This window comes from Lygodium microphyllum, chromosome 19 (genome assembly GCF_053477565.2).
Source record: "Lygodium microphyllum isolate KBCC chromosome 19, Lygodium_microphyllum_v1.1.10, whole genome shotgun sequence".
NCBI lineage: Eukaryota > Viridiplantae > Streptophyta > Polypodiopsida > Schizaeales > Lygodiaceae > Lygodium > Lygodium microphyllum.
In genome coordinates, this window is record NC_141153.1 from 111,246,333 (window position 1) to 111,257,088 (window position 10,756).

At 39.4% G+C, this 10,756-nt stretch overlaps 1 pseudogene; it reads left to right on the forward strand.

Moving 5' to 3' along the window:
• Positions 1 to 2,413: 2,413 nt before the first annotated feature.
• Positions 2,414 to 7,198, forward strand: LOC148020270 (uncharacterized; annotated as a pseudogene).
• Positions 7,199 to 10,756: the final 3,558 nt, after the last annotated feature.

Below are 10,756 nucleotides of genomic sequence, written 5' to 3' on the forward strand. Positions count from 1 at the left end.
AAAAATACCCTAGCCTCGAATACCTTAAACATAGAGATTTATCTGCCTATATAAAACCCTTAAGACGAAAGGATACTTTTTTTAATTGACAAAAAATTTAGGGAAATGTTTCCTCAAAGCTTTGGCCATCCACAAGACCAAAAAGCGCACTATCCAACTCTTGGAAGTAGTGCTTGAGCCAGCTCCATCTTAGTAAGAGCTGCTTGGTGTATGAATTGATGCACGACTTCATTGAGTCCCAAGACCTTTATGAAGACATAGTATAGGTGTTTGCATGGCATGTATACCAAATTCTTCGTGTCTCGCTGAGTAAAGTCCTCACATGAGCATCTTGGATATTGTGACACAGTGATAGAATAGGTCAACCCATCTGCTATTGAGCCTTCTGTCTTTAGAAAGTAAACATGAGCTTCACCAAGAGTAACAATACTCTCTTTCACAACCTCTGCAAAACCATTGACTTTGCCCTATTTATTCGTTCTTGAAACTGTTTAGATAACTTGCTTCTCCACTTCACAGGCTTTCCATTTCTCCACAGTGGCTGCTCATGGCTTGGAGGTGGCCTATCACGTGGAACTGTGAAGCTATCCACAACCTCATCATTCTCTGAAGAACAAATCCAGCTCTTTGCAAGTTTGCTTTCTCTATCTCTGTCACCATGGTGCTTTGAGCAATCTTCCATGTCGCTGGAGCATCTCCTGGTATTCCCATCACTGAGCTATCCACCTTCCACGTATGGAGAACATCATTTCCACAAAACCATATGAATTGTCCCATTGTACCATCAGAACTATAACGTCTCCTTCCTTTGAAACATGGTGCATGCACACCTACAGTTGCATTCTTACCAAGAGGGTTAATTAGTTTCCCACATCTAGCCTTCTTGGACTCCAAGAAGCCAAAACAAGTCACAAGACTATGTGCTTCTGTTCTTCTGATGGCCCAATGCGTAGGGTGGACTGTGCTCTCTTTGCATATCTTCAAGGCAATTTCTGTCTCCTTTTGCAAATTCTGCTCCATTCCATCACCTCTAAACCCCATTGTTTTGCCAATAGTCACTGTTGAATATTCAGGTCTATGGCTATCTGTTGGCAAGGTCATTTAACTCCACCTCTGTCTCTCTCTCTCTCTCTCTCACACACTCAATCATTACACGCACTCTCTTTTGGTGTTTTTATTTACTAGCACACACAAACACTTTCTCACATTGATGGTCGTTACACGCACACTCTCTCTTTCTCTCTCCCTCTCTTGCAACAAAAAAAGGACACCTCTAATTAGGAACTGTAGTCCCCCTCTGCACTAAATATTCACAGTAATGGCCACAAACACATCTGATGGTCATTAACTCCACCTCTCTCTCTCTCTCAATGACAATCATTACACACACTCTCTCTTCTAGTGTTATTTATTTACTAACACACAAATACTCTCTCACACTAATGGTCCTTTCACACACGCACGGGTACACACACTCTCTCTCACATGACAGAGAAGAAGACACCTCTAAATAGAATCTGCGGTCTCTCTCTCTCTCTCTCTCTCCCCCCCAAACAAGCAAGCAGAAGGAGGACCAAAACAACCTTGCACAGAGGAGAAGGCGGACCGATCAAGCAAGCGAGAGCAAGTTTTTTGTGTGTCAATATGGGTGCGTTTCAAAACGCAGGTACAACAGGGGTGCTGCTTCTGTGAGTCGACTGTGAAGAGCTAGAGGCTTGTAGCTTGCATCGATCAAAGCCACAAGGTAGGTGCTTCTTCTCTCTTGGGTGTATTTGAGGTTAGAGTGTGTGTTTCAGCTGCGTTTCAAAACGCACTCTCAGTCACGTTGGGGCTTCCACAAGGCCCGCTCTGGCTCCAAAAAGGTTTACTAGTGCATTTTAAAACGCAATTTATAACCACACAGTGGGTAATCAGAGAGTGCTGATGTGCCTTCTGCAGCTCGCAAAGCAGGGGATCTGGCGAGTGATGCAAGGCCAGTAAGGCGGCCCTCTATAGTATGGTGCTGAAGCTGATACTGTAGTGTGTTTTCAGCCATCAAAGACATGCAAATCCTCACCAAGACCAGGTGTGAAATCCTGAAATCAAAAACCCTGACAGTCCATCCACTATCCAAGTCAATTTGAGCTCTTGATATGCCTATGTATGATGGGAGGTGCAACATAACTGTGATACTCCACACTTCTGGCAGCTTCAGAAGCTATTTTTATCTGCATTTGCCGCAATAGAGCCCCTTCCCTGTTTTCTCCTCTATGCCTTCCATAAATTGCAAGAAGTTTTGGACTTTCTTGATAACCCTGACAAGTACACTGCCTTGGGTGACAAAATTCCCAAGGGTTTCCTTTTGGTTGGGCCACTCTGTTGGCCATCAATGCTCTGTTGGCACGTCGCTCCAGGTCGGGCAGCACTCCAGGTTATGTACAGGAAAGGGCTGGTTCTGGGTTATGTTGAAGTTGCTGCCATGGAGCTCGAGCTTGTGTTGACATACAGTAGGAAATGGAACTGCAGAGGCCAGAGAATTGGGTGATTAAGTGGTGCGTTTTAAAACACAGTTCTTGAGCTTGGATTGCAGTAACATGTGAAACCCGTAATGTAATGTCACATCTATTAAGGATTCCAACTTCTACAGTATGAATGGATAGCTCATGATCTGTTACAAGCAGAGAAAAGGGCTGCGTTTTAAAACGCAGTGAAATTGGATGATGCTAATGTATGCAGAGCTATTGATGCCATTTTATGTGGAGCACAAAGTGTTGGATGATGCCATTGTATGCAGAGCAAACACAGTGAAATTGGATGATCCCATTGTATGCCATTGTAAGTAATGATATAGCCCAGATGATGCAAGCAAAAGTCATGATGCAAGCAAGTGAAGTTGCATGGATGTTACATGGACTGCACCTAGATTAGGGTGCGTTTTAAAACGCAGTAAAAAATGGATGAGGCTTTTGTCTATGATTGGGCAAACAACGTTTGAAGGCCAGTATAGTAATTAGACTTGCTCTTCAAACTAAAATGTTACATTTCAGCTACAGGATAGTTGCCAAGTACTCCAAGAATAGAGTTTGAGACATTATTTGCTTGGTTTAAGACATTATCTGCCATTATACTTGCAATGTTTGGCCGTTTAATAATGGATTACTCTCTACAAGCTCAGTGCTTTGTATTTTGTAACAGTGTTTTATACTTTGTTTGCATTTTGTAACAACGTTTTAAAATGCTTGCATTTTTTAGCCAGAGTGAGATGAGACTTTTGTTTCTAGAATGTTGCAGGTCAAACGATCCAGTCTCTCACACGTATCTACTTGTGTTGAGCATCTCAGCAGAGATATTGCTGGTATTTTGAAAGGTCAATCTTAGGTACTCTTTGTGCATATTCAAGTAATACAAATAGATATATATTCAAGCGCTACACATGTACTGATTCTTTTATGTGGTATTTCAGTCATATCTCCACGAAAGGCGAGAGGCAAAGGTCGTGCAAGATCATCCAAAGATAATTTAGCCACTCCACAAAAAAGAACTCGTGGATCATCCCTCTCTACAGTTCTAGAGGAGGGTACACCAACTATAGAAAGTGAAAAGACTTCGAGTGTTGTAGTGGGGACTTTAGATCCTCAACTGCAAGAAGAAAGTGAAGAAGGAGATGACACAGTGGTGGGGCAAGGGTCTCAACTGGTACAAGAGGAAGACGAGGAAGCAACAAGCCAGGTTTCCGATATTGATATGCAAATGGTAGGATGTGGAGATGTAATAAGTCAATGTAGACTTCTATCTCAAGAAGTTTGCCCTCGTATCCCCTTGTGTCGTATGATTGCACATGCTGTTGTTAGAGGGATTCGTACAGACATGTCCTCTTTAAAAAGTGCATTTCAATATGAGGGTTATTTACCAGAGAAGGGCTCATTTGTTGTGTCTGTATGTAAGTATAAAGGAGAAGAAACACTAGTGACCCCTGCCATAGTGTCAACTTGGTCTCCTCTATGGCGTGAAGTGGATGCAGAATTTGAGAAGGAGGTCTTGGCAAAATCGGAGTTCAAGTTCTTGTCTGGTAAAATGTTTTACGTATGGGAAGGAAATCATCGGTTGACTGCTTGGATGGAGTTGATCTCACAAATGTACAAAGAGAATAGAGCTCGCCATGTCAGGGTTGTTTGTTCTGTTATTGATCCCACACGGATTTCAGAGATTGCTCTTCTCGCTGGACTCCAAAGAGTCAATAGGTGAGTGTATCAATATTTGTTACAATGAATTGATGTCTATATTTTTATCTATAGAACTCAATCTTACAAATTTTCCTTTATTAGCATGAACGAGTATGCCATCGTGAAACCTAGCTTGCGGGATGTACTTTGGAACTGCAACAATATCTTCAAGTGTGACATCAATGCATTCTTGAGTGCCTTACCCCAGGATCAACTAAAATTGTTGGAGTCCTTGAGAGCAAAAGATAGCAGTGTCAAGGGAAAACAAAAATGGTATCCACTGACAAGGGGGTACTTGGCAAGATTGGTATTTCAGGTAATACATGTCATGGTTGTTATTAAGAGGGATTATAATAGATAAGTTTCCTTTTTAGGGTAAAATTTAAAAGCTTCTCTTTTGTTGTGAAGGTTGAGTATACTTCAGAACTCAAAAAGGTTGAGGATTTGGTATTAAACACAGTCTCTATTGAGAACAGAGAGGAGACATTGAAAAAGGAACGTGCCAAGATACATAAAAGATTGGCAGACAAGATGGGCATGGTATGGCCCCTTTGCTTCTTAGTTTACTCCCCATTACAGTGAAATCTCTAAATATAGGTTTCTTATCCACTTTGCATGTTCTTAATGTGCTTGATCCCAAGCTAGGGGATCAATGGTTGGATAGAATATTTACATTGAAGTTTGATAGTCCAGACTCAGTGATTACTATTGCCAAGTTGAAATTCCTAGCAAATGTTGATATGGGGGAAGAAAAAATATTGGTGATGCTCTCTCTCTTGGATGCAAACAAGAGATTAAAAGATATGTATGGTATGCCATCATCGGATAATGAGTACAGATTGTAAGTGTCAATTTGAAAGCTTTTGTAGTCTTGATATTGCTAGTATCATGTGTATCTTGTGATACTAATAGATTTGATTTTTTTTGTTAAGGTGGTTGACACGGGAGTGCTTTTTGGAAAAGGTTGAGGTCGAGGCTATTCAAGCATTGGAAGACTGGAAAAAAATGTGTGTTTTAGGTACACCATTGGATCTTCCACAGGATTACTTATTACAGGATTACATGGAGGGTGTGAAATTAGAGGCTAGAAAATATATGTTTGCTCATGTAAGAGCAAGAGAGCAAGCTATAGATGCATGAGGATCAAAGAAGGTGGAAGGTCCTTAGCGTCGAAAGAGAAATGAAATCATAATGTCTGCATATCGAGTTGTCTACAGGTAGATTTGTTGCCATAATGAGCTTAACTTTAGTTGCTCTTTGTTTATTTTAATAGCTTGTGCTAATATGTCATGCAAAAGGTATCTACTTCATTTGATTGGAGAGAAGAAGATAGCTAGGGTTCCAGATCATTGCAAAGGATGGATTGACAGAGATAATGAGGAAGTATGCATGTATCCCAAGAGCATGCATAATCTCTCTGATTGGGAGATCGACCATTGCCCTTGGTGGGTGGATCTTGGAAGTGGATATGTTTTGGCAAGAGAGAAGGAATTGCACAAAGTGCATTCCAAAAAATCTGTTGATACACCTCTTGGGGATCGATGCAATACACGGTCTAAAAAGGAGACAAAGAAAGAAAGTGATGGTAAGATTATATTTTGGGTGCAATGGTTGTGAAGTTTTTTTCCCTTGTTAAAATGCGAATCATTGCAAATGCTTTGTGCTGCAGCAATGCAAGAGAGAGAAGACAATAGTCCCAAACAACATGAAGTGGAGCAAAGGAGTAGCGTCCAAGGAGGTGGAATAGATTATATCATTAGAGATCGTAACACATGTTGCATCCAATTTATACTCATATATTCTTGTTTATTGCAGGGCAAAGGGTTGCCATCAAGGAGATCATTCCATTTGTATTTCTTCCTTGCCCACTAAATGATATGCATTCCAATAAAGATGATGACGTGATAAGTTATGGGTGCATGATGGGTGACTACATCTCTATGGGGCAAGATTTTATTGCAGGGAGAAAAAATGATGCTTACAAGACAATACATGAGTTCTTTTCTAGGCTTGCAAAACATGATTTGACATATGTACGGAATGGGAAGCATGTGAAATGGGCTTGCGATGTTGTCTTCATTGACTTTCCTACTGGATGTTTGATTGATAAAGAAACCACCTTGCCTGCTTGGAATATACTCACGGAGGCACACATTCGCCTAGGAATTACAGTTGCTGCTGCCTCTTTGGGAGATAGTGGATGGTTAGTTACTTGGATTACTTTGACAGGTATATTGTCCTGGTCAATGTGTGTTGGCATAAGTACTTAACTAAACAAGAAAGTAAAGTTTTTCTTTGATAAAATAGGCGATGCATTATCTTGGCTTGAGAAGTACATACATGTGCTTGGTCTCGAAGTTGTCAGGCGAGTTTTTGTGCTTGACAAGCTTCCATATGGCTATGGGGAACAATGCGATCTTGAGGTGTCAGTAAATGATCTTAAACTTTTGGTTTGTAATTCTTGTAGTGAACATACCTGACCTTTATGCTTTATGTAGAGCCGATCTTCTCTTTTGGTATTTGCTCGTCGTAGTGGATGTCATCCACCCACCTTTCTTGGAGAGAGCAGCTCTCAATTCTGCAAGTTGCAAATTGATCCATCGAGTGACTGCTGGCCCCATTACCTTCCAGAGAGAAATAGATTGGCACGACGATCTTCTTCGACTCTTTAGCGTGGAGGTCTTCAGAGATCACCTGTATTCTTGCTCTGTGTATTAGATCTTTTGTGTCCACCATCGGGATTGATTTTGGAGATGGGGTGTGGCACTGCACCTCTGATCCGTGCATGCCAAGCATCTTCTCGTCCATGTTTTTCATTTGATATATGTGAAGATATAGTTGATGTTGTGGTTTGACCTCTTGTAGAAGAAGTAGGTGCAAAGAGAGCACGCTTGGGTCTTGATGATGAGGAGCTAGAACTAGATGCCTACAAAGTGCAAGTTGTGGACTACATCTTGCTTTTGGGGCCAATGGAACTATCTTGGTGGTGTCATTAAGGGGTTCATTTGGTTTTGCAACATCTGAAACACACCTATTCTTACAAGTGTTCCTAGTGAATATCAGTCAAAATATCAAGATGGTAAACTAGTTTAATGGAGATCAAGGTTGACAAAGGAATCTCAAGAAATATTCAAAAGGGTAGGACCCTCGATGCAAATGTTATTTGTGAGACCATTGTGTTGAGTAAAGAGTTACATGTATTTTGTGTTAGCACAAAAGGAAGGAAAGCTCTTAACATTAATTACTATGTATCAATTGTAGAGTTTCCTCATTGTACATGTGCTAATTTTCAAAAGAGAGAAAGGAAGCATCAATTTTAGATTCCATGCAAGCATTTGTACTACATGTCCTTAAATGCTCTAGGCTTGGGCCTCCTATCATATAAGTTCATTCATCGTGGCTTTGGTAAATTTTGAGTTGTTTCCAACCTTGGAGTGCAATAGATTAATGATCTTGTTTAGAGAGACATGTAGAACAACAATGCTAGTCACATCTAACATCACATTTTGAAGTGCATATGGTTTTGATGCTTCTTAGCACTTGTGGAGACATGTTATGGTGTAGCCCTAAACCTTCTTAGATAGATGTGCATCAATGTGATGGATTGTGTCATTGTGATGAAAGTTCCCTCCTATGTATCTACTGTATCTTGGCATGTAGACATTTTGAAGGTCAAATTCACATGCATGCTTCTCATGCATGACGTCTCATTCTAGCATTAGTTTTAACAATGGATTGTAAAAGCATGCATCTTGTTCACTAAAGTTGTGGTCTTTGCATTCTTAAAGTTAGCAATCTTTCAACAAAAAAAAAGGTAGTCATCAAGACATTGACATACATAAACACACTTTGAAGATCAACTCTACAAGCATGTTTTCCATCCATGTGTCTCATTTTTGTGTTGATTTTCTCAATCAACCCTAAAATCATACGCTCTATTCATGTACTTGTGCTTTTTCACTATTTTCTTGATCTTATCTTGTGTATTCCTCAAGACTTAGTGTGCATGCCATACCAACTATGGGATTGAACACCATGTTGTGCAAATGGAGAGGCTATATTTTGGCCTTTCAAGAACAACATAAAATAGAGATTTGCCTTGAATATCCATAATTGTGACCTCTAAGATTCATGAAAAAGAAAAACAATCATAGACAACATGTAATTTTTAGGAGCATAATACAAGATTTCAAGATACATTATGAGCAATCAAGAAAACACATTAACTTGAACATTGCAAACTATCTACTTTGTGAATATAATAGCGATAGAAAATGATAGTTATTATTCACGAAACTCAAAAAAAAATTCATGTTGAAGCATGAAGAACCCAAAATGGGTGCTATTCTACATGATTTCATTATATCAAAAGGCACATCCAAAAATATGCATATAGATCTTACATAAGAATAGCTACCTTTCAATTGAAACTAAAGATTAGTTCCATATAATCATATATGCACATACATATTAAAGTCATGAGCTAGGTTCAACCCCTTCCAAGATCGCCAAAGTGTTATGGCCTTTCAACAACACAAAATAGAGATCCACTTGAATATCAATAACTACAACCTCTAAGATTCTTGAATTAGAAAAATGACCATAGACAACATATAGTTTTCAAGAATATAATATATGCTTTCAGGATACATCATAAGCAATCAAGAAAACACATTATCCTAAACATTTCAGACTATCTACTTCCTGAACATAATAGCAATAGAGAACGATAGTTACTATTCAAGAAACTTAGACAGGAATTCAAATAGCAATGTGACTTGGGCATTATCCTACATGATTTCATTATATCAATAGACAGATCCAAAAAGATCCATAAAGAGGTTACATAAGGATAGCTACCCTTTAGTTGAAACTTAAAGGTTGTTCCAAATATGAACATATTGTTGCAAATCAGAGTTGGAAGCATGAGAGAGTGTGCACAAGAGGGAGAGAGAGACCTCAAGTACAAGAACAAAATCTTGTTTAGTCAGTTGTTCAAGGTACAACTAATACATTCTCCTCAATTGTGAGTGTGTACTTTAAGCTATTTATATAGCCTCTGGAGGAGTTAGGGTTAGGGTTTCCCCTATCCTATAGTTCATTTACACCTAGCTACCCTTATCTTCTCTAGTATAAGGAGAGTTTCCATGCTTACTTCTCAACACCCCCCCAATGCCATGTGGCATTGGATAAAGCATGATAGGATGCCCCCCCTTAATCCACAATGAGATGCCTTTATAAATCAGGCTACAAAAGAAGGTTATAGGTAGAGAGTATTACAAGACTCAAAAGAGTCGGTCATCTATGGATTGGGAGGCAAAGTTGGCCTCCAATTCCTTAGGTACTTCTAGAACACTAGGACACTTTGATATGCCCGGTCATTTTTCTTACAATATGCCCTTTTTTGTGACAGAAGGAGCACTTACTAGAAGTTGTATGGACTAACACTTGCTCATGGGAAGTAAATGCTGAAGTATCTTCAGTATGATTTCTCTTCTCTTCATCTAGGCAAGACTAGATGGTACTTGCCAAGGTTGGGTTTGGGATATTAGTTAGGGTAGTCACAAGAGTTAGAAAGACCTTCTTCACAGACTTCAGAAGAATAGAAATGGCATCTTCATCATGAATTGGTGCTTGAACGGAGGCTAGCTATGCCATGAGCCCCTTCATATGTGAAATAAACTTGCTTAGATCTTCTCCCTGTTTGTAATGTAGTCTAAACATGTTTTTTGATGTAAATACTATTACATATATCAATGGGTATAGATTGATTAGATTAAAACTAGTAAAAATTATGAAAATTTGAAAGTTGGCCTTCCTCTACTCATTATCCAATGCTATTTCTACAAGGTAACTACATGGATATCAATCTTTTTCAATGGTTCAAACTCATGCTTATATCTTGCTTATTGGTTGCCTACATTTGAAGATACATGGAATATAGGTAGGCTTTTGTATATTTTTTGGGCCATTTTGTTAAAAATATATACACACACACACACACACATGCACATTACATACATACATACATACATACATACATACATACATACATACATACATACATACATGCATACATGCACACACACACACACACACACAAAGAGAGAGAGAGAGAGAGAGAGATAGAGAGAGAGAGATAGAGAGAGAGAGAGAGATAGAGAGAGAGAGAGAGAAGGAGAGAGGTCCCTTAAATGTACACTTAGCCTATGGTAAGGGTATGCCATGTGTGGGCTATGCTAGGTGTACACTAGGCATTTGTTCAAGTATAGGAGTAAGCCTTGCATACCCTTAGCCTACACATAGCATGCAATTAGCGTGGCATATCTTTAGTGTAGCGTATAGTTAGCTTATGGGTGGCATAATACTAAGTGTAACATAACCTTAGCCCATGGGTATCATATGCTTAGCCTAGTCTGCACCTAGCATATACTTAGACTATGCATAGCATATCCTTAGCATAGCACAAAATTAGCCTACACCTTAGCATAGTGTGCACCTAGCTCATGCCTAGCATATGCTTAGTATACACCTAAATTACCCTTAGTATAGCA